The sequence below is a fragment of the Cupressus sempervirens genome, chromosome 1 (assembly GCF_028749045.1).
Source record: "Cupressus sempervirens isolate cs-2001-9-10 chromosome 1, ASM2874904v1, whole genome shotgun sequence".
NCBI classification, from domain to species: domain Eukaryota; kingdom Viridiplantae; phylum Streptophyta; class Pinopsida; order Cupressales; family Cupressaceae; genus Cupressus; species Cupressus sempervirens.
In genome coordinates, this window is record NC_143118.1 from 588,225,665 (window position 1) to 588,251,150 (window position 25,486).

The window sequence follows — 25,486 nt, forward strand, 5'->3', positions numbered from 1 at the left end:
ATTATTTTGGCATATATATTACATCTAGAGCCTCTTAGTTCACCAAATGGATGTTGATCCTCAAATGAGATAGACTTATCGTGTCTTCTCATTTGGTCCAATAGGAAAGAAGATCCTATATCCCATCTAGGGAAAATAATCATTCCACTTCTTCTTACCAAGTCCCTTGCTTCTTCTACAATAAGGCTCTTAGAGGTAGGGTCATACTCTTGTAATTTTTGAATACTTTTAGCAACCACCTCATCAGAGTCCCCTGGCTTCATCTGTAAAGACAATTTATTTTTCTTCAATTTGAAGAGAAATCTTTTAAACTCCTCTATTTTGATGAATTTCTCATCACTCGTGAATTTAGTTTCTTCTATGATTCTATCATCAATCATCTGAGTTTGTAACTATAAATTCTTTGCTCTTTCTTCATCCTCTGATGCTTGTGATACCAAAAAAATTCTTTAAATTGTATCATCTTAAAATGAAAGTAGTTTTATGTTAAGAGCATTTAGCCGTCCGAGGAAGTGGTCTAGAGTCATGTCAAGTGCCTTAAATGGGTGTTTGCATGGATCTAGATGTTTTCCTCCTATTTTTCTTCTTCTTCTTCTTCTTCTTCTTCCTCTCTCTCTCTCTCTCTCTCTCTCTCTCTCTCTCTCTCTCTCTCTCTCTCTCTCTCTCTCTCTCTCTCTCTGTCTCTCTCTCTCTCTCTCCCTCTCCCTCTCTCTCTATTTCTAGCCTATTTCTGACAAACTAATTTCTGAAACTAAGGACTTTGGCCTCTAGGTCAAGGATGACCTTCTAGATTAAGGTCGACCTTGACCCTAACCTAGATCAAGGATGACCTCAACCTTGACCTAGGGTAGGGTCAACCTCATTCCTAACCCTAGGTCCCATTTTTAATTTTTAGGAGTTTCAAGATCTTTAGCTTTAGAAATTTTCTTTTACTACTTCCTGGTCAGCTATTTTAGGTTTTAGAATGGTAGACTCTTAAATTGCATTTAATTTAGGTCTATTCCTAGGGGTTAAGGTTAAATGGGATTTGATGCTCCTATGTCAGCCTTCTCTAGGAGTTAGTGCCCTAGATTACTATATAAGGAAGCCTTCTTCCCTAATTTTGACATCCATAACTTCATGAGCACATCCACTATCTACAATCTACCTACAATCAATAAAGTGAAATGAAGTTCTACAATCTATCAAGCATTTAAGAATTCAAGTGTTCAAGCATCCAATTCATCAAGGAGATCCATTGTTAGCCATTGAAGGATTCAATATCCATGGAGCCCTCTTGTTGAAGATTCCATCCATATTCATCCAAGCCTTCTTCTATGCAAAGATATATTCAAGATTGGTGTTGAAGATCTAATGATATTGATTTGAGACATCCTATATAAATTTCTACATTCATTTACAACATCTATACTTATGGATTCAAGGATTCAAATCCCCCACAAGGATTTCCACATAAGCAAGGTGAATCATTCCATTTAGTTTGTTTATGCATATATTGTTACAATTATATTTCAAGGTTAATTCTAAATTGGGGTTTGACTAAAGCAAACCCCCCATCCAATAAACAAACCATTTTTCTTGTAGATACAGGTGTAGAACAATGAATTGGAAAGAAAATTTGGATTTTTTTTAATCAAATTTGTGAGATCCACAAACAAATTTTTTTTCAGAGTAATGCAGGTTAGGGTTCACTTTTAGGGGTACAATTGTGCCCCAGGGTAAGATTGTGCCCTTCCAATAGGGTCAAGATTGATCTCCCTTCAAAAAGATAAGATTTTTGGGTTTTCCCTATCTCGACGTTTCCAGTTTGGAATAGGTTGTAGATTTTCTAGAAACTGCATAGAGACATTAGAAAACAACATTTTCTAGATTCAAGGTAGGTATTTGTCTTTTATCTATTTTAGGATTTAAGTAAATAGTCCCCCCCACATTCAAAAGATCCTATTTAACCTTCTTTCTCCATAGTTTCTATTACTTGATCCATTGTTGTATTGAACACTCTCTTATGCTTAATCAATTTGGATCATTCCTTTTAGAAATTAGGGTTGAGAAGAGGTTTCCATTTTCTTTCTATTAACTAATATCATCAAGATATTTACTACCCCTTGGCATAATTTGGATGGCCTTTTCTTGAACTTTCTATGGCACTTCTACCATCTTTTGTCTTTTATTTCTTTGCTCTATCCATTAAGATCTCTCAGGAATGTCTTATTTAGGTTGATCTTCTTCTGGTTGATCCTCATCATCAATGATCTCAATAAAAATGTCATCATCCAAATATTTAGGGTCGACTTTCTCTATAATTTCTTCAAAGACTTATGATGTTAACTCATCACAATTCTCTATGCACTTGTCCAATTTAGACCAACAATCTTCCTTAGGATAGAATCCCTTGAAGGATGGATCTTATTTTCTAATCTGGTGTTCAAAACTTAAATTGTCTCTAGACTTTATCATCCTTTCTATACATACATCTTCATTCAACCTATCAGCAATGGCATCCTCTTCTTGCATAGGTTTTGTAGGGAGCAAATTATATCCTCATATTTTTCAATGCATGTCTAATTACATTGCAAGGGTCATAGTTTCTAGGTGGTCCAATTGGAAACTTATAATTTTTGAGGTAGGCATCAACCTCTTCTATGGAATTCTTGCCTATTTCAAAATCTCTCACCTTGGTGCATTGACATGGGAAGGTCCCTTTCTTGACCAATTTCCCTAAATACTATCTATTCAATGAAATTAATTGCCAAAAAACTTCTACAATTCCTAACCTCCTAGGGACAAATTTAGGCAAAATGTGGGGTGGATGAGGACATCCATAGATTCTAATGACAATATATTATTCGAACAAAAATACACTTACCTAGTCATGTGTTAATTTGTTTCCAGCATCATAAAATATTTTAGGTTTAACAACCTTTCTAGCACTTCTATGAATTATTTCATTAGCTAATCCTATCATTTTTGAAATTGGATTAACAAAGTCATTATAAAAGGAAATAATATTGGAGTATGGATAAAACATTTTCCATACTCTTGTCCACCTTTACATTGTTAACCTTTCTCCCCATTCCTATGTAGACTTGAAGAAGCTTTGATCAAACACATCAGCATTCTTGAATAGTATCAAATGCATGATCATTGAGTAATGTGGGAATCTAGAGTTATCTAGTTGACCTTGATGAGTAGCATTGATCTTCCCATCTATCCTATCAATTATGTATGCTACATAATCATATCCAAAATTAGTGTTGGGATCTTGAGCATTCAAAGCCATGACATAATGTCCACCCAAGGAATTCATGGTTCTATATGAATCAGGGACCTTGTTCAAGCCATAGAAAATATTCTAGAATTACCTTTGGTAGAATTCAAGAGGCATAATTTTCTCCACTTCTTTCTTCTTTGGAATCTCTCCCTTTTCTTTATGGGATTGAGGGATGTGCCTTGTTATTTCCCTACCCATATAAAAACATTTATATTTCTTGAAGTTCTTAGTTATGTCATCAACATCTATACGCAATGTCATTGGGCCTCGTAGATCAAATGTCTCTATGAATGTTTCCTTGTTGAGGGTGAGGAAGATGTTTCTATCCCTCTAATGGAATGACTTGATTACTAGATTGTTGCTTTTCAGTAAAGCCTTTATTAAGTCAATATCCAAAAAAAACTTCCAGCATGATTAACTTGCCCAAGTTTCTTACCCAAGGATTGCAGACTGGTACCTTCTCCATTCTATTTTTGTATAAATGCTAGAATAATTCATAATCAATTCTATCTAGTACCTCTACATCTCTATAGAATGCATATGGATCCCTAAAAGTGTGATCATTCATAGCTTGTGCATTTGTAGAACTTGGCAAAATGTGTGTCCATTCCTCTACAAATGAGAAAAAGTTTTTTGCTATTTATATTGGTTCTTCAATTGCTACTTGTGCAATCAAATTTCCTTCTTTCTAAGCCATTTCTGCAAACATTTCAATCAACTCTATATACTAAATACTAAAAATTTACTAAAAAATACTCTAGAGGTCAAATTTTCTCAAAAAACTCAAACAATTATGAAAATGGTAAATAAAATCTTTGTGCCCTTCAAAATTTATCTATTTCTACAATGGGAGCTCAATATTAATGGTATTTAAGATTAGCATGCTTGAAAACCTATCAATTCTTGAAAAGATGGAAAAATCTATGCTTTTTCATATCTTCGTACATCCAGCTCATGTTCCTTTTGTCCAACTCAAACATGGCCATTAAAACTACATTTATGCCTCAAAACTGATAGCTGTGATGGTGTGATTTCTCTTTATTCATTACTTTGCAGGTTTTTTTTCACTTTACCTTTCTGACCACTGTGATTTGGTGATGACTACTTTATTCATCATTTCACATCCCTGTCACAGTTTATACCCTAATACCTTTTATCCTTGCAACATTGTGATGATTTATATTTTTACCTTATCGCTCCTTTGCAGCCACCTGTCATGACAAACACTTAAACTATGTGATGTTGCACCAAGCAATTTCAATGATTGTTACTTCACCTCACAAAATGACAACTTAATATTTTGACTACTCATGGAAATGTGTGAGAGTGCAATAAACACTTCTAACCACAACAATTTCTTTGTTCACATGTTTGTACCATTATTTATTTAATTTAACTCTTAACCCATGAAGATGCCATCACTATTTTGTTTGACCATTATCTCTTTCCACAACTTTGCACCTTTGATCTTGGCTATTATGTAAACCCTTGTGAACTTGTACTAGTATTTAACCTTAACCATTCCAAACTCATTTCATAGGTTCACAACTTCAATTTTTTAATTATAGTTAAACTTTGTGACAATGCAATCCTGAGCATTTGCCACATTTCAACCTTTATTCTGAGTCAATCACTAGCTCAAGTGACATTGTGACAATATAAAAACTTAACTGCATGATCACTTGATCACTCCATGGATTCTTAATTTATCACTTTTCTTCAGACCTTTGTGAGCTAGAGATAATCATTTCTTATAGCTATTAGGCATCTTTCACGGTCTCATAACTTAGAAATCTCCTTCTTGACTTAAAATTGTGATCATGCCAATAGGGCTTTAACTTGACTATCTTCTTTTCATCACTATTTCATGGCTTAAACCTTTAACTTACCAAGTGACCCTACAAAGGTGTGATTATAAGCTTTCACAACCTCACTCTATTAACCTGAGGTTTTCTTAACTCACTTGTGAAGATGCACTAGTTATTAACTCCTAACCATCACTACCTTGTCACATCCTCACAGCTTAATCTTCATAATTTATTTGACCCTCTATGATGTTGTACTAACATTTTTGCTAATTGTTTCCTTCTATTCTCACAATCACAACTTAAGATATCCTTAATCCTTTATGACTCGTGACCTTGCAATGACCATTTAAACTTAACCTTTTCCCTTTATTGCATCATTTTAACTTAAAATCCCTTAAGTAAAAAATCTCTTGTGATCATACACTCTTTCTTGTTTTTCTTATTCACTCCTCTAACATAGATGTTAACAGTAACCATTGTGAAGCCACACTGTGCCAAGAATAGATCTTTTTGCCTCCTTGCAACCTTAAAAAGGGTTAGTGAGAAAAATGGAGCAATGTCATAATCATAGAGACTTCACAACATTCTGACTTAGAAGACATAAGAGATCATGAGATATATAATCAATATTAGCTCAAAACTTAGGGATCTAAAGATATAATATAAATGTTTTTTCACATATCCCTTTTTGAATTGCAAATTGATTTTGAATGAACTCAATCAACCTTATAGGACAATATTTTTCTCTTAGGGTTTTTCTTATGAGGGTTACACAAACTTTAGAAACCCTAAGCAAGGATAAACACAACTTTTTCCACATTTTCACATATTTTAACAAAATTTTAGGCAAGTGAAACTTTAGACCACTAGGGGGGTTGTATTTTTTTAGGATGATAAGATATGTAAAAAACTATGCAATGAGAACCAAGCATAGAATTAATTGAGGTGTAATATGTTGATGGGTTTACCGAGTTGTTCCCCGTTAGATGATATACACTAGAACTAGATCCAATAATGACAATGTAGGGACCCAACCAATTAGGTTCCAACTTTCCCTTTTTTTTTTTTCCGTATTTTGCTGATTTTTAGGATTCTATCTAAGGAAAAGATCTTTAACTTTCTTATTATAGCTAGTAGACATGAATTTTTGGTAAGCCTTCATCTGACCAAAAACAACCTTACAATATTCATCTAAGATCTCAAGCTCATGTATTCTCATATCCCTATAATCTTTATCTGTGATCATCCCTTTCAAGGAGACTCATAATGATAGAATCTCAACCATAGTAAAATAGCCTCACACCCATGAACTAGAGAGAAAGGAGTAGCCCCTATGAGTGTGTGTATGCTAGTTTGATATGCCCAAAGTGTAGGATTAATCTAGAAATGTTAATCTCTCCCAAGCTTGTGTATAGTCCTATGTAGGATTTTTTTCTGTGTTTTATTCAAAGATTCAACTTAACCATTCCCTTGGGGACAATAGATAGAGGGAAAGTGTTACTTGATCTTTAAAAAAAATCATACATGTCTGAGGTCCTTATTGTCAAGCTTCCCTCCATTATTAGTGACTATTGAAGAGGGAATGTCATAGTAATAAATGATGTGACTGAAGATGAATAGGGTAACATGTTTTCCTATAGCAATAGAAATCAAAATAGCCTCAACCAACTTAGTGAAGTACTCCTTCATAGTGATGATAAACTTATGCCCATTGGATGAGATAGGGTTGATCTTTCCAACTAGGTTTAAGGCCCATTGCTAAAAAGGACAATGCATGATAAATGGAATCAATTCTTGTTGAGGAGCATGAATTATTTTTCCATCCAATTGAATTTCTTTATAAGATTTATTATAATGTATGATATATTCATGCATGGTAGGCCAATAATAACTAGGCCTAAGAAGTTTCTAAGAAAGTGTGAGTCCATTAGAGTGTGATGGATAAATGTTGTCATGGACTTCAGCCAATGGCCATTTGGACTCGTTTGTCTCTACATAGCTAAGAAGCATTCCATCTAAACCCTTCCTATACAAGTCACCAAAGACTAGGGTATAATGGGAGACATTACAAATAAGTTGGCATTTTTGGTTTGGGTAAGATTATTAGGAAGAACTTGGTCACAAAGGTAAGAGTAGATGGTAGCATAATAGAAAGAGTCATGACCAATGATAGTATAAATGACTCATTTTTTTAGGGGAATCACAGACAGGGATATCTAGCTCTTCCACTACGAATTCAGACCAAGATTCATGTTCTTGTAACTATAATATAGATGCCAAGGTAGCCATAGCATATATAGCCTTATTCTTAGCCATAAGAATTTTTTGAAATGTGATAAAGATAAATTAGTTCCTTAGAGCATCAACCAATTTCTTATACAAGACACACTTTTCATCCTTGGTTTGATAGTCATTATTGATTTGGTTTATAACAAGTTGTGAGTCTTCATAAATGTGTAGCTCATTTATCCTCCATTCAATAGCCAATTTCATATCATTGGTAAGAGCCTCATATTCTTATATATTATTTGTGCATGGGAACAATAGTTTATATGACTTAGGGATTGTGTAGACATGGGGTGTAATGAAGAGGATACTAGCACTAGCACTATTTTGAGTGTGTGATCCATCAAACAATATTTTCCAAGTTCTATCTGTGGCATACATTATTGATGAATCTAGAAACTTTATCTACATAGGAACATCATCTTGGAGTAGAAAATCACCAAGATAGTATGTAATAGCTTATCCCTTCATAGCTTTAAATTTGATGTACTAGATGTCAAATTTTGATAGAATCATCATCCACTTAGAAAGCCTACTAATAAGTGTAGCTCTGTACATAAAAGATACATAAGGGGATCAATTGTTTCCACTAAATGAGTAGTGTGAGAAAGCATGTAGTGTCACAAATTTTGAGAAGAAAATATGACAGCAAGGCAAGCTTTCTCAATATTATTATAGCTGATCTCATAAGCAATCAATGTTTTGTTGATATAGTATATGGCTCATTCCTTTCCATTCTCATCATGATGTGCTAACAATGCCCCTAGGGAGATTTTTGTAGAATCAATGTATAGTATCAAGGGCTTCCCCATAATAGGAGGCATGAGAATAGGTGGTTTAGCCAAGTATTCCTCTATTTGAGTAAGTCTCCTCTCACATTCCTCATTCCACACACATGTAGATCCCTTATGTAGATTCTTATTGAATGATTGAGACCTATTAGCTAGCTAAGAGAGGAACCTCCTAATAGACTGTAAGTGTCCTTGTAGACTCCTTAATTGACTTATATTATTAGAAGGTGGTGTTTCCATAATTGCTTGCATCTTTTTAGGATCAACGTCTATGTCATTGGTTGATATGATGTAGGCTTACAATTTTCTAGACGTGACATTGAAAGAACACTTGGGATTAAGATTAAGTTGAAATTTTTCCATGTGGTCCAATATAAAACTCAAGTCAGCTAGTAATGTACTCGAGAATTATGGGCATAGCCCTTTGATAAGTAGCACCTACATTCTTAAGACCAAAAAGAATGAAATTCTAATAAAAGGTATCCCAAGCACATGTAAAAGCTATATTTTCTTGATATTTACGAGATATTTTTATCTAATTATAATCCAAGAATCCATCCATTAGGGAATACATCTCATGACCTATAGTCATATCCACTATCATGTCAATGTTTGGAAGTGGAAATTCAACCTTTGGGAAAGCTTTGTTAGGATCTCATAAATTATTACACACCTAAATGGACTTATCATGTTTGGAAATAGGTACTACATTAGATATCCATTCAACATAGTCAATACCTATGATAAATTTTGTACTTTAGAGTTTTTCTAACTCATCTTTCACTAGTTGGACAACATGTAGATGCATCTTCCTTAGTTTATGTTTGAAGGGCTTGAAACTAGGGGCTATAGAAAGATTATGCATAATAAGATTTATGTCAAGACCAACAATATCAACACATGTCCAAGTAAAAGAAATTTATTTTCTTTGAAGAACTAGGGGAACTATTCTTTCTCTTTAGTCAATAATGATTGAGAGAGATGTATGATTTTAGGAGATTCTTCACTACCAAGAATAATGGGTTGTGTAGGCCCAATCAATATTGATGACCTATCTTGTAAATAGCTTGGTAGACTACCAAGTATCTCATCTTTGGGTACCTTGAATTGTTTTTTACCCTTAGATACGTCTTTATCTTTAGTATCTTTTGGCTATGACACTGCTACAAAGTATTTTTTTTCCACCAGAGCTCCTCTTTTTCATTTTTCTGGTTACTTTATGACTAAGATACCTAATATATGACTCATTCAAATTAACTATTGGTTTTTTGGTGGAAGAGACTACTCATTCAATAGTTTTTAGATAGCAATAAATCCCATGGTCATTTTGGAATGATGGAAGCTTGGTTCTCTATTTTTGTATGGAATAATCAATGAGATCAAGGTGCATGAGTGATAGAAATGAGGAAGTCTAATGATTATTGACATGGAAGGAATTTTCTATAGTGATGAGAGAGCATGAGTCCATAAGGAAATCTCTAAAGGTGCCTGAATTGGGGTAAGATCTAGGAGCACCAACATGATCCACTAAAGATAGTTAAGAGTTTTACTCATCAAGCCCTACAAAAGACTCATCTACCATGTTGGTTTGGTTAGCATAAGTGTGAAAAACATCAACTCCTACTTCATGAGATGCAATAGAGAGAGATTTTCATTCATTTTCCCCAAAATATGTGCTATGACAATGTTCTACTAGAGAATAAAAATTACTCCTAATCCATTCCTTATTTGGTTCATCTTTATTTGATTCACCAAACTCAATTCTCCTAAAGGTGGAAGATTTAGCACTATTATCAATAGGTAATGTGCCTTCTCCCCAAAGAATAGAATTGGAAGGGACAAATTTTTTGTCCTCTAGAAAGGAGATAGAAATGGGTTGAGTTTCCTCATCTGAATCAATAGTTGTAGGAAATACTTGATCTTAAACTAACAAGCCATCATCAACAACATAACATGGACCTATAGTATCTCCACTTTTACAACCATTAGTGTGACTCATGTGTTTTTCAAGTGCATATTTATTTTCATTTAAAGGTCCATGTCTATGATAACACATCTTATTAATAAAATGGTAGCCTTTTCCATATCTTTTGGGAAAAATAGGAGTGGCAAGTGTAACATCATTATTTATTTCTTCTCCTCTATATATCCAATCTCGAATATCTTGGTATTCTTTCTCCTCTTCTAATAGAATTAAAGATTGAACAAACATGCTATAAATGTTCATAGTTGAGAATGAAGGTTTTATTTGTTTAGATGGTTTTCCATAAGAACATGGGGAGACTAGTAGGGTAGCAATGGAATCCAAGGTATATTCTCCCATACCAATGTTAATAATTTTTAATTTCTTCTAACATTCAACAAGTGAAGGTCTAATATCATTAATAGGATTTCAATGTGGCACAAATGATTCAATAGTAGTAAGCATGTTGATAGACAAAGTTAACCCCTCGAATCATAATCTAAACACCATTGAAGCAGAATTTTATGCATTGGTTATAAGTGGATAGTATGGATTGCATAATCCATGGTTTTCCTAACAAGAGATTGTATACAAGTGGAATATCAAGGGATTGAAACACCACATCCTTCTCCACATGATCCAGTCAGATAGGTACTTCCATAAAACCCTTAAATAATCATTCAACCTCATCATAAGCTTTTATGGAAATTTTTCCCTTAGGGTTGATATCAAATTCAGATAACCCCAATTACTGGAAAACATTAAAATAATGTTCAACACTGCACCATTGTCTATCAATACTCGCTTGACTCAAGTACAATATATTTGGACCTCAATATGTAATGCAAGATTGTGGGGGTGACTAAGACACATGTCATCTTCAAAGAATGGTAGTGTGGTGAGGATATGCGATTTACCATGTCTTGGAACATTTTTGTGCCAATATCCATGGGAACACCAGTTTCATGTAAGGATTTCTTTAGGATCTTCTTATGCAAAGGAGACAACTCTAGCAACTCAAATATAGATAGCTAAGCAAGGGTTTGTTGTAATTGGTTTAGAATATCATAACTGAATACAGTGGTAGTAGTATCTTTCTTAGAGGATGAATCTTGTTTAGGATCATTAGCCACTTTAAGGACAACCTTGAACTCCCTTCTAGTAGCAATATTTAGTCTCTCACCATGAGAATAAGAGAGATATACTAGTCCAAGTGAAACCATAGGTTTGTTGTCTTCAAAGTGTTGAGCTGGATCACATGTTCTCAACACTAACTTAGGACTTTCATCATTGGTATCATAATTAGGCTCCTCATCAAATTTGGGACCCATCATGTAAACACTCTCTTCAATAGGCTTAAGCATGTTTATGAAAATTTCAATGTTGGTGTATGTGTAATTAATCTTAACACCATTTCATTTCTTTTTGGCATTGGATGTCACTCCTTGTTTATATTTAGATAAAAGTTTCTTAAAAGCTTTATGGTCTTAATTATTAACAAACCCAGCAGTGGAAACTTCCCCTTCACTAATGAGATCTTGAATTACATCCCTAAACTTAAATTAATTATCCATTTTGTGACCCTTATTTATATGATAATTGAAGAAAGTATTATTCCTCCACCAAGTAGGTTTGACAGGTGGGTCATAAGGTCATGAGTTTTTGGGAAGTGTAACAAGTTTGTTGGCAAGAAAAGTCTTCAAGACCACATCATATGGATCAACCATTGGAGTATAAGTGCATTTAGATATAGAATACTTCTTAGATATTTCATATGGTTGTGATTTGCTAGAACCATTAGATCTTATTTCCTCTTATTGTTTAGTAGCATATATAGCATTGGCCAAGTCAAAAGTGAGCACTTTCATCTTAGGAATGTCCACAACACCATCACTGACAACATAATTGTTCTTGTTCCAAGCTTCATTCTTATCCTCTCCATTCTCATTCCCATTTTTATCCTTGTTCAACACTATGTCACCATTCTTAATATAAACATCCTCAACACAATAAGAACTCTCAATCATATTGTTGAATGTAGTGAATACTTATTTTCTAAGATCGTAACATAGTTTGGGCACAAGAGCATTAACAAAGATATCAATTTTCTCATTCTTGGGGATTTTTCATAGATATATAGCATGTAATCTTCTTCATATTTGTAGGTAGGTGACAAAATATTCTCCTTTTTTTTTATTAATGTTGCAAATATCTAGCATGGTGATGGAGTGTTGTATGTTGTAAGAATAATGTTGGATAAAATGTTGTGCAAGGTCATCAAAAGAATTGAGAGGTGTGGATATATGATTGAGACATTCCATAGCTTTCCCACTTAAAATCCTTGGAAATATCCTCATAAGATATGTGTCTTCTTGCACAAATTCCCTACTAAGAGCATAAAATTGTCTAACATGATCATTTGGGTCACCATTTCCATCATATTTTTTTTATATTTGGGAACTTATATATCCCTTGGAAATGGCATCATGTAGAGATTATTTTCAAAGGGAAGAGCATATATAGTTTCAAAAAAGGAGGTCTTAGGTGTTTCCTTTTCGATTGCCAATTTTAAAACTTGGTTTTGTAGTTCTCGGAACTGCTTCTCCATGATATCATCTCTAGTTGGCTCTCTCTTTTGAAAAATTTATTGGACATCCAAGTCATGGGGTATCTTCCAACCTCAATTTTCCATGTATAAAAAGTATGGATCAAGATTTTTCTCTAATGTTTTTAAGCATGAGCTTTTGAAGACATTCATCTTGTTGGAACCTCATAAGATCTTCATTAGTAATTTCATTATCTACTTCACTTTCATGATGTGACGGTTGTCAGTGTCTAGGTGGTGATGTAAATCCCTCAATATGTAATTTTGGAGTTCTTGGAGGGGTATTATTCCCATTTTTTCCAAAGTGTGCATGGTTTTCAAAAGGATTCTCAAAGTTATGCATATAATTGTTGCCAAAGCATTGACTGTTGTTGTTGTGAGCATCATTTTATTCATATAGGTGAGAAGTCACCCTAGAAGCTATACATCTATCTTCTTCATCTTGGTATGCCTTCTTGTCCCTCTCAATTTTATATCTCATAAATGTAAGTTGTCTAGATGGTGGTTTCTCTCTTCTTGATTCATGGTTAGAGACACACTATTTTCAGCTCTAAGAGTGTTGATGGGCATATCAAAACAACTACCAAAGTGGCTATTAAGTGTTAGAAACAATAGTCTGCCAAAATAATTGAGGGGGGGGGGGGGGGGGGAAGGGGGTGAATCATTTATCCAATAATTAAAACATTTATCTTCTTCAAATAATCTTAACCATTCAACAAAAGTAAACAATGACCACAATAAAGTGTACATAGATAATTACACCAGATATGTTGACTAGGGAAACCCTTGATCAAAGGGAAAACCCTAGTGGGAATGATTCCCACAAGATGATGTACTAATATTAATGTTCCTTGTTAGAGGTTGGACCCAGTTAGGTGTCTATTACAACATTTAGTACAGTGAGTCCCTGTTAGGAGATTTTGAATCCCCAGTAGGAAATTATTACCCTATTAGGAGTTGTGTCAACCCTATTAGGATTTGTAGTATAATGTAATAGTATCTTCAACTACATGTAATTTCAACTACAAGAAGAGCTTACTGTTTAATAGTACCTTCTTCTTTCCTCTGTCTTTTCAAATAGACCAATCACTGTCAAACCTTGTAGGCTAGGTCATAAACCTTGAATCCAAATATCAAACCTCAGATCACTCAACAAAACATTGATAATGAAGTTTCCTTCACTTCTACACTGATCTACCTAGCTTCACATTCTGCACTCTCTATTGCTTATCGAACTTTCACAATTCACATGTATCCATGCTATGATAATGGAAAATGTCCTTCATTTATACCAAGCCCATAAAATGATTCCTGAGTCAGTAGTTAGTCCTTCTCAATTGATTATTATAGGACCACATTAAGAATTGTTACACTTAGCAATAACCTTAATCTTCCATTTTGCAACTTGAATAACTTTTTGTACAAGAAATATTATGATGAGAGAGCTTAGCCACATCATCCTCAACATGTCTTCTTCATGTCCTCAAACTTGTTCCTCAAGATATCAACTCTGCTAAGAGATATAACAAGTTTACCAGAACATGCCTTTGTAAACTTTATCTCAGAACAGACATTACCAAAACTTACATAACTTCTTTTAGACTTATTCTTTTTGCTTCTAACATTACCTACATATACCAAATACTCCAAAGTGACTCTTGTAACCTTGAGTGCTTATCATGCTCAACTAGTCATTCGTATCAACTTGATATTTCCATTGTTCATTTGCTAGATACCATAGAAGACATTAAACATGCTATGTTGACATCAATGACAAAAATAGTCATGAATGTAACATACCATCATAAAACTAGTCTCTCCAATCTTTCAATAATAGGATCATACAAAGTGGCAGTATTATCTTCTTCCTCTTGGTCAAAAATAGGTTTTTTGTCAAAGAGTTTCTTAGGAGGAAATTTAGGAGAAGCTAAATCTTCAAAGAGAAATGATGGATGGTTTTCTTGAACCAATTGCAACCTAGTTGTAATAGACATGTAATAGAAAGTTTCAACTTAGTAAGAACCACAAATATTTTTGGAATTCAAAACTTAGAAATCAATATGTTCACTTGTCAAAGATTAGTAGCAATGTAAGTAAATATCTTGTCAAGTATAGTACCCAATAAATTATGACACCAACAACTAAAGCCAAGATCTAGGCATGAAGCCCAAATAGAAAGTAGCAACAAAAATTAAATAAGCAGATTTTAAGAAGTGAATGATCTGTGAGGTCAAGTTTGCAACCAAGGAGGCAAGCTAATCCTTTTTAGCCTAAAATTTAGCCAAACATGTAAGTTCTAGACTATGGACACAATAGAACCAAGTATGGACCTCCCTAAATCATCCAAGAATAGAATCAAGGTCAAATCAACTAGGCAAAAAATCCAACAGTAAGCTTCGTAGGATACTTCCCAAAAGTTAATATGATAGTTCCAAGTAATATGACAACTTATGAATTTTGTGCCTAAGAGACCTATGTTTCAAAATTGTAGCAAGATGACTTGTGATATAAATGTTTTTTTTAATTTTTTGTTAGCAAAGTGATAATTTTGAAAAATAATTGAGGTATGAAAACACATATCTTCAAACAATTGGACAAGAGACAAAGCAACATTTCCAATACAAACACTTGGGAAGTGTTAAAGCCAAAATCCTATGAATACTACCATCATGTGTATGTTCAATAAATTTTCATTGGTCTAGCACAAATCAAAGACACAAAAATAAATATCTACCTTAAGGGACATGGTTCATTACTCAATACCTTGTCCCACAACTTCATGCTCCCTTGCCTCACACATAGTAGTTTTCCACAATAGACATGGGCTTTGTCATAGATTGGTTACCCACATCTAAAGGAACACATATGGTGAGTCAAATCTTGGGGTGATTCGGGTAGTCCACTAGGATTGATCCTTGAAACAAGATATTGAGCAGCTAAAAAAGGTGGCCTCTAAATCCTAGAGTATCTAGTAAGGGTCTCCTTTATAACACCCCTCTTGTACTTGATACATAGCACTTTATCATGGTTATAACCATGATAATTAATGAACCTTGTGGTCACAAGAGTATCGTAAGTATTCCCACCTAGTGATTTCCTCATGGTCCCCAATCACATAAGTACTCTTCCTAGATGAAGTCAAGTGCTATGCTCCCAAAGGCTTAGGCCTTTGTCAAGGGGTTTGTGATTATAGTGTGTTAGGTTAGTTGGGTTTTTCTTTTTCCCACTTTGGGTTATTCCTATTGGTATCTTTACACCAATATCATGCCCTCTAAAGGTATGAATCTTGCTAAAAGATTAAAAAAAATGGATCCACAACAAGGAGGTCAAGATTTTTGATTCACCCTTTACATGAAGAGAATACTCTCCTACTCCCTAATCCTTCCCTCAAACATGCCAAGAAAGTTAATTAAAACCACTAAAGACTAGAGTATCCCACCCACTTTCTTGATTCAATGAAGGTTCAATATTTTTTATCCATCTGCAATGTGAAAAGAATAGTCTCCTACCAACAATGAACCCTTGCTAATGGTTTTATGTGCTTATAAAATGAAACAACTAGTAAATTCCACACATGAAAATGAAAGAAGACACACAATTTTTTTTTAATTTTTACTTGGGCAGTCCTAAAACAATGTTAGTAGCCCTTTTTGCAAAAAAAAAATTGGCAATTTTTTCTTTAGCAAAGCAAGAAATCCCTACAAAACCACAAGGTTAGCGCATTAAAAAGATAATGAAAACTAAATGTAAACCCTAAAAACTAAAAACTAGTGTTAGGACTTGTCAAAAATTTAGATGATCAAAATGAAAGCAATGTAGTCTCTTAGAATGTAAAGTAGCATAAAAGGGCTATAGAAATCCTTAAAAGCACTGCAGAAAGCAGTAAAAGTGCTATAGAAAGTAGTAAAGGTGTTGGGACAAACTATAGATGCATTGAAATAGAGGCAAAAAGTTCCATAGAATGTACAGATTTATCAAAAAGATGCTTAAAACACATTTTTGAAAATGCACTAAAGATATTCAAATGCTCCAAAAAAATATTCAAATGCTCTCTAGAAAATTGGAAATTCTCTATACAAACTTTCAAATGCTCTACACAAACATTCAAATGCTTTAAAAAACATTTCAAATACTATACAACAACATTCAAATGCACTAATAAATTTTTTAATTCTCTATAAAAACATTCAAATGCTCTACAAAAATATTGAAATGCTCTATAGAAACTTTCGAAGGTGTTATAGAAAATTTCAAATGTGCTATAGCAAGTTTCAAATGAACTACTAAAAGTTGTAAATGTGCTATAGGAAGTTCCAAATATGCTATAGAAAGTTGTAAATGTGCTATAGGAAGTTTTAAATGTGCTAAAAATCATGTAAATGCACCAAAATACCTTGGAGAAAGGATAGAGCAATATGCCAAGTGAATGTGTTGTAGAAGTAAGCAAATGCATTGCAAAAATGTTCAAAAGCACTAAAAATATGTTTAAATGCACTACAAAAATGCTCAAAAGTGCTATAGAAGTTCAAAAGCACTGCAAGAAATGTGCTCCTAAAATGCTCAAATGCACTACAAAATATCTCAAAAGAACTATAGTAATCTACAAATGCATTGAAACACCCTATAGAAAAAAGTTACTATAAAACTAGAAAATATGCCAAAGCACTACATAAATGGTTAAATGTGTTGAAAGAATAAATAAAAGTGCTATTTTAATACTCAAATGTGCTGTAGAAATTCATAGAAGTTTTGAAAAAAAGTACAAAAGCATTGAAACATTAAGAAAAAGTGTTGTTTTGTCTTTGATCACAAAAAAATAAATGCTAAATATGAGAATGTAGAGCTAGAAACTAGTTCTAAGCCAAGGGTGGGTGCCAAAAAGGTGTGCTAAAAATATGTCACACTTCTATAAACCCTTATTCTTGAGAATATCCATGAAAGAGAGCATCTCAAGAGGTGGCTTATAGCTCTCTATCTATGATGTTCAAAGGCGCAAGAAGAGAACTTGTGGTTCTCAAATGAACCAAATTTATGCAACCCTTTCAAGGTGCACCATAGAATGAGAGATTCAAAGAGTAGAGATAATGAGTGCCAATGTCCAAGAATCCTCGAATGGGTATGCAATGAAAGATGAAAGCTAAACAAAATTTTATGCAAGATGCAAGCTAACAAATATGAAAGATTACAAAACCTCTATTTAGAAGAGGTGAGCTATTCTAGAGCATAAAAGGAAATCAAAACTGAAATTCCATAATGAAAGAATGAGAAAGAAAATATGAAATGCAAATACAAGTGTTCTCCAAGTCTTCCAAAGCTCCAAAGTCACCAAGAAAACATGCAACAGGATGTACCATGAGATTCTAAGCTGAGAGAATGAGGAGAGAGCCCTCATTTTAAAGATAAATGGATGGTAGGATTAAGAGGTAAAAGAGGCATAATCAAGGGAGGGGAATGCATCTTGAGTGATCCATGTGCACAAGAATCTCCACCAATCACAATAAATAGTTGACTTTTGAGATGGAAAGAAATGTGTGGAGGAAAAATAAAGTTATTTTAAAAATAGACAATTTCTACCACATAGAAAATTGTGCATTCATGTGTAGACAATAATGCCTTTTCTTTTATTTTTAAAATAGGAATAATTATTTATGTGTGCACACTTAGGATAAGTGGGAAATGGGTTTTTATTTGATTAAAGGCAACATATTCTTTCATTTAAAGAAAAGACTTATGATAAAGTGGTCAAACCATAAGTTATAATCGAATAAGTAGATTTTTGAGGATTTGATCAAGAATAAACAATGAATAAATTATTCAAAAAAGCTATAAGGGGCCTCATTGTCTAGATGACCATTTTTAGTTGATTATAATTATGAAATGTGCATTGCCAAGTATTCTTCATGTCATTCTAGTTTCAGACAATATTAGGGTCAATTGGATATTTTAGGATAAGCATGCCTTTTTTTTATTACTAGGATAAAGAAATAACTTTATATTATAATCTAGCATATGAAAATGAAATCATTCAATGGATAAGGTAAAAAATTAATTAAGTCAAAACATTTATATTATTCTCTCTAAATAAATATATTAGAAAGATTAAATGATGCTGGTATTTTTATAACTTTCTTAGAAGCTATTCAAGAATAAATTGTAAACTATGAAATTTACTTTAGATCTTTGCATCCTGTGAGTTAAAAAAAAAAACCTCATGCATACACATTTATAAACAAGAAAATAAAAACATAAGAAAGATCTTTAAAAATATGAAAGGTTTTCTTCATGGATTCATTTGAGAGCCTTGATCAACATTTACCATTTTGAATATTTTAAACAAAAGTAACCATTTGAATTGAAGATGCTAAGAAGTTATCAAATTTGAGACCACCCTAGTTTGGAGGTGTACATGTTTTGTAGAAGGAAGTCTAGATGTATTTGGAGGAGGTGTGTGTGTAACAATAACAAAGACATTGAAAAATGAAAAGGCAAATGTTATTTTAACATTTTAGTCACATCACATGCTTGATCTTCTCTTACTCAATGTTGTAGCATTTTTCCATCCTCTCAATAGGGAAGAATTATATTTTGAAAGAAGTAACAATCAACATACCTATATAAGCCTCTCCCACATTTCATGCTTAACATGTATACATTTCAAATTCATATAATCACAGTTTTGTATTCATTTTTCTCCTTCAAACCTATGAGTATAAGGGAAAACTTAAAATACTGGGGTTTTGGCTATAAAGCACCTTTGTGTACATTCCTATGAGACAATCGATAGTTTAATAAAAACATTGTCTCTTCCTCATAAATATTATGTTTCATATTATCCATTGCAATATTTTTCATATTCTCACTTTCATGAAGACATAACTAATTTAAAAACTTTTTTAATTTAAAAGGATAAGTTGTTTATAACCAGATTTTGTCATTATAACAAGTTTCTTGTCTTAAAGAGGAATATTTATGTGGGTAAGTGCACCAAGATGGTGTACAAAAAGGAGGGGTATAAGTGGACACATTTTTTTCTAAAAGTAGGTCAATCTAAACTTGGATGAGATGTTTGAGGGTTGTCTACTCCAAATGACAAGATGTTTAAAAAATATAAATTAGAGTACTCTTAATCTAATTTCTAAACTAATAGAGTTCTTAAAAGACAAATAAAATTAGATGGATAGAATTTTGCACACTATACAAAAAAATAGCTCCTAATTTAATAAGAAAATATAACATGGATTTTTTCATGTGCTACACAAGAGAAATGTTTATATTAGTGATATCTAGAAGTTGAGTAATTTTTTTGTGATTTTTTGATGAGTATTGTTTTAATGAATTTTGGAAGTGATGACATCCTAACTTTTTGGTACATGTTCATGTTGTTGGAGTTATGATTTAATAGTACCAAAAGATAACAAAAAAAAAATCATACCTAGGGATTGAACTATTTCCCATGGTTGACACATGTTATTTTGAATCTAGACCAACTAACAAGGCAAATGATGCCTTTTGTACTTAAGGTTATGCTAACCAAGGCATGTTAACATAGGGATTTTTACAATTTATGAGCATTATCACACTATAGATCCTTGTAGTAGACTTGGTCTCTAAAACGTATTGCAATTGCAAATTGACAACAAGCTTATAGTAGCCAACTAAAACTTGGTAAACTCTTGCAATACGTCATGACCAACATTGGATCTCTTTTCCATAAGCACTTGTAAGTTGATTTTGATTTTAGAATCAATGATGTAATGCAAATTGTGACTATCTTGCTTGATATTCAAATCTTTGAGTAGTAACTTAATCCATTGTTACAATAGAGTCATATCAATGAATTAGATCTATTTAGTTAGCTTATAGTTAAATATATCAATTGTTAAACCCTAAATTCCATACTTATAATATCCCCTACATAAATCAATAACCCTATTACTTCACGGAAGAATTTGTGCTTAATTCATTGAATTAAAAGAAGCAATGAAGCATTATACAACTCATCCAAATTTCAGTTAAATAAAATGAACTTTGTTCATTTACTCTCAAAGTCTTAGACACATAAAATGGAGATAGGATTTAGAATGCATAGATATCTTTCAACTACTCTTTGTATTTATCTTTCTTGATAATGATACATTTCTCCAATATAAGTCTCTAAAATATAACCAAGAAATAAACAACACTTTCTCATTTAACTTTAGTAAACTTTGAGAATACAAGCTAGAACATCATAAATTATGCATAAAACATGGACTGACTCAAAATGATACTATCATAAAAATTGACTCAAAATTAAGACCCTCACTCCACATCTTGAAAATCCTTTTATAGAATAAGGATTTCAACAAGCTTCAAATGGGAGGATACATGTCGAAGACTAATTACAGTAATATTGCTTTCCATAGGACAAAATAGTTACATGAGAGAATGTTGGAGATAAAAAAAAATGAACAACTAGCATTCTAGATATTCAAGATCAACTTCATTGTTTTTACCATGAGAATATTTGTGGTAGGTGATCCAAAAAGATAAAGTATCTCATTGAAATAGTTGTGCTTCCTCTTCTTTTTATTTCAACTTCTTCTAGCTTGTTTAGTTTCTATCTCTGGATGGTATTGCCTTGATGTTAGCCATAACTTCCAAAATAATAAATTTAGTGTCTACATCTAGCCAGGCAACTCCTCTAACCACATTTAGTTTATTTAGATACTTGTTCCACTTTTCATCTATTATGGCTCAAACCTCTACAACTATTTTGTTTATATCTGATTCAATTTTATACATAACATCAATCAGGTCAAAAACTATAGCTAGACCATTCTTTCCATTCCCTTAAGTTATTTTCATAATCAATAATTCCACAAATGATGCTGAGCACTCCATCAACAATGGTTTTCATCTTGTTATTTATCATCTACATATCTCCCACAAAGAAACTATTTAGCTCCTTAACTTTATTTATCATCTTCCTTGTGGAAATAACAACCTCCTTTAGTAATTCTTTCATTTATTTTAAAATTGGGACAAACCTATCAAAAAATGGTATATATGTGCCTCACTCAAACAATGGAGATAGCAAGGACAATGCTTCTTAACCTTGTTACTTTGCACCTTGCAATGAAATGTAACTACAATGGAAATTTTGTAAAAATTTCTTCAAGACATTTATCTTATGTGATAACATGTGTTCCATCATGCTTATTTATATCCTCTTATTTTTTTACATCTCTTCTACTTCCATTTGTTTCTCCACACCCATGTCTTCCATTTGGGTCTCCTTGTCTTTCACTTAGTCACAAGCCTTATTTTAGGCTTTAATGGCTTTACCTCATTATTGAGAGAAACCACTCTTCACTCTAACACACATTTTTCTTCATTTCCTCTTCATACTTCTTTCTTTCTTTAATGTACCTGTTGTAAGTTTGATATAGTCATTCTTCTAATACATCCATCTTTCTCTTCCCCATGAGTGACATTGTATTCATCATGTTAAAAATATAGTCACTAGATGTTGTATTAATATTCCAAAATATCACACTTCCTTTTGGAGTATCTCTAACCTCCATCAATGTTGACTTATTTGATTTAGGGGCCAAACTCTAAATTACCATTATTTGAGCATCAACATTAAAACCATCACCTTCCAATTCTCTATTCATATTGATCTCCTCAAATGAGATAAACTTGTCTTGCCTCCTTATCTGATCCAACAAAAATGATGAGCTCATCTCCCAACTAGGGAATAGAAACATTCCACTTATTTTTATAAGTTTTTTTGGCTTCATCCACAATAAGAATTTCACTGTTTGGATCATATTCTTGTAGCTTCTTTACCAAATTTTCCACCTTTTCATTTGAATCCTCTAGTTGTAATTGCAATGATAGTTCATTTTTCTTTATTTTGAAAAGAAATATTTTAAATTCCTCAAAATTAATGAAGTCATTATCCTTCATAAACTCTTGAGCTTGTATAATCCTGTCATCTATCATTTTAGCCTCAAGCTCAAGTTTATTTGGGACTCTTTCATTTTCAGTGGCTTGCTTTATCATAAAATTATGCCTTATGTCATTAAAATACTTTCTTCCCATTGAAAAAATTTGGAGGGCCTTCTCTCTTTCCATATTTGGTACTTCAATTAATTTTTGCCTTTTTACACCACCTTGAGCCCAAGAATTTCTTTCTAGTTGTTCCTCCTCTTCATCAATTTCAATCACAATATTTTTCTTAGGAGGTTCAAGCTCTATTCTACTTCTAATTTCTAGGGGCACTTGAGACATTATATCTTGATAGTTTTTGATACATTTATTATATCTATCCAAATATCTCTCCTCATGATAGGAACCCTTGAAAGAAGGATCTATTCTATTCATCTCTTCTTCAATGCTCATTATTTCCTTCCACATCAAAGTTCCATCTTTGTATCGCTTGGTCTCCAAGCAATCTATGATTCCTACACACAAATGATCCCTTTCTGATTATTGGTCCTAGGAATTCATGATTCATCAAAATTAATTGCCAAAAGAATTTTAAAGTTCCCATTATTTTTGGAATATCTTTGGGTAGAAGATGAGGTGGTTGAGGGCACCCATAAATCCTAATTATGGAACAATTCTCAAAAAGAAAAATAGTCCCCAAATCATGTTCCATTTTCCTACCATCATCATAACACCTAGATGGTTTAATCAGCTTTCTAACATTCATTAGTACCACTCTGTAATATATCCTAACATGTTTGAAATTGGATATACAAAATTATTATAAAAAGATAAATAATTAGAATAAAGGTAAAATTTGTGGCATACCCAGTCCATCATTTCATTAATAGGCTTTCTCCTATCTCCTTTATTCCTTCAATAAAATTTGGACTAATGTATCCTATATTATTGTATAAGATTATGTGTATTAACAATAGATAATGGTGGAACTTAAAATTCCTCAGTTCCCCATTTTGTGTAGCTATGATCTCATTATTGATAACATTGATTATGTGGGTAAAAAAATCATACCCTGCATTGGTGTGTAAGTCTTGTATATTCAAAGCCATGATGTATATATTACTAGGAGCATCTATAGTTCCATTTAACCCTATCACCTTGTCTAATCCATAGATATTATTTTGAAATTATCTCCAAAAAAATTCCAAGTGCATGAGATCTCCTACCTATTTGGGAACTTCATCTTTCTCCTTTCTAGACCTAGGAATGTGTCTCCTCATAACTTTTCTAGTAAAGAAACTCATTTGCCTCTTTAAAGTTTCATCAATCTTGTCATGTTTGATAATATTTGTAATAGGTCATCAAGGTCAAAGACCTCTATGAATGTTTCCCTATCTAGTGTACATAAGACACTTCTATCCTTTCTATGAAATCTGTGAGTCACAAGATTGTATGACTTAATTAAGGCTTTTATCAAGTCTACATCCACAATGACTTTTGGCATGATTACTTTGGCCAAATTTATATTCCATGGACTTGAAATGGGTGACTTGCACAATTTTTTGTTATAGAAATATCAAAATAGCTCATTTCCATTTGTTTCAGGCACTTTCGCATCCTTGCAAAAAATTTAAGGATCTCTCAAGATGTCTGAATTTGTAGACTAGGTATTTGATGACCTTGGCAAGAAATAAACCCACTCATAAGTGAATACACTTGCTATCTTTGCTTTTTCCTTATGAGTACTCAAAGAAGCTTCTTCAATATTTACCTGAGAAATCAACTTGCCTTCTTCTTGTGTCATATTTTCTTAATTTGAGACTTCAAATTCTTTTGCAATTCAGCTTCTTTGAAATATTCTATGAAAAAACTTCTTCTTATTAATGAAATCTATGAATGTTGTTGCCAAAATTCTATTACATCACCTTTTAATGGCACTTGAGAATGAGAGTGGTATTAATGGCATATTTGAAAAAACATCATGAAATCTTTCAAATTCTCAAAAAACTATCATATTCATGTTTTACAATGCCTGTACTACTAGTTTTTAAATTTTTACCCTTTTTCAGATATTACAAGTTATGTTTTTAGCTATTATGAAATAACAATGTCCTTTTACCTCTTTATCTTTGCTTCTCATTAGCCATCTACAATTATTCAATTTAAGCAATGTCCAGGTGTACCCTTAACACTTTGAATTGTTTGCAGCATTGCTAGGTCTACTATCTAACCCTTTTGTTTTGCTTATGACCACCCAAAACCCTTAAGCTCTGGTTCATGGTCATTCTTCACACTAAATCTTTAGGCCACATGAAACAAAAAACAATGCTAGCATTACCTCATTGTTGCTTCATAGCTTCCCTTTTGCCTTGTAGTTTTACCCATGAGACCAATTATCAACAACAATCTTACAATCTTTTAACTATTTCAAGTTCTCAACTATTTCTTTGAACCACATTCCTTTCATTGCAAAGCTATGAACACTATGGTCTCTCATTCTATACTTAGTGGTGACATTGGAATTTTTAACTCATAATGATGTGTTATACTTGAATGCTTTAATGATTGTTGATTAGCCTCTTTTTCTACAAAACTTTCAAAATGGCTAGCAAAACAATGAACATTGCTAACTTATGCTCAATCTATTATTTGTTGCTTCTCCTTTACAGTTTTAACCATGAGACTTAGCATTAGCCAAAACTTTATAACACTTTATATATTTCACCAGTTCATGATGGTCTATTAAATTGTAGTCTTTAGGCATGCAAACCTATGATCAAGATTGTAATACCCCAAAATTGGCTCATTGCAATGATAACCAATTGT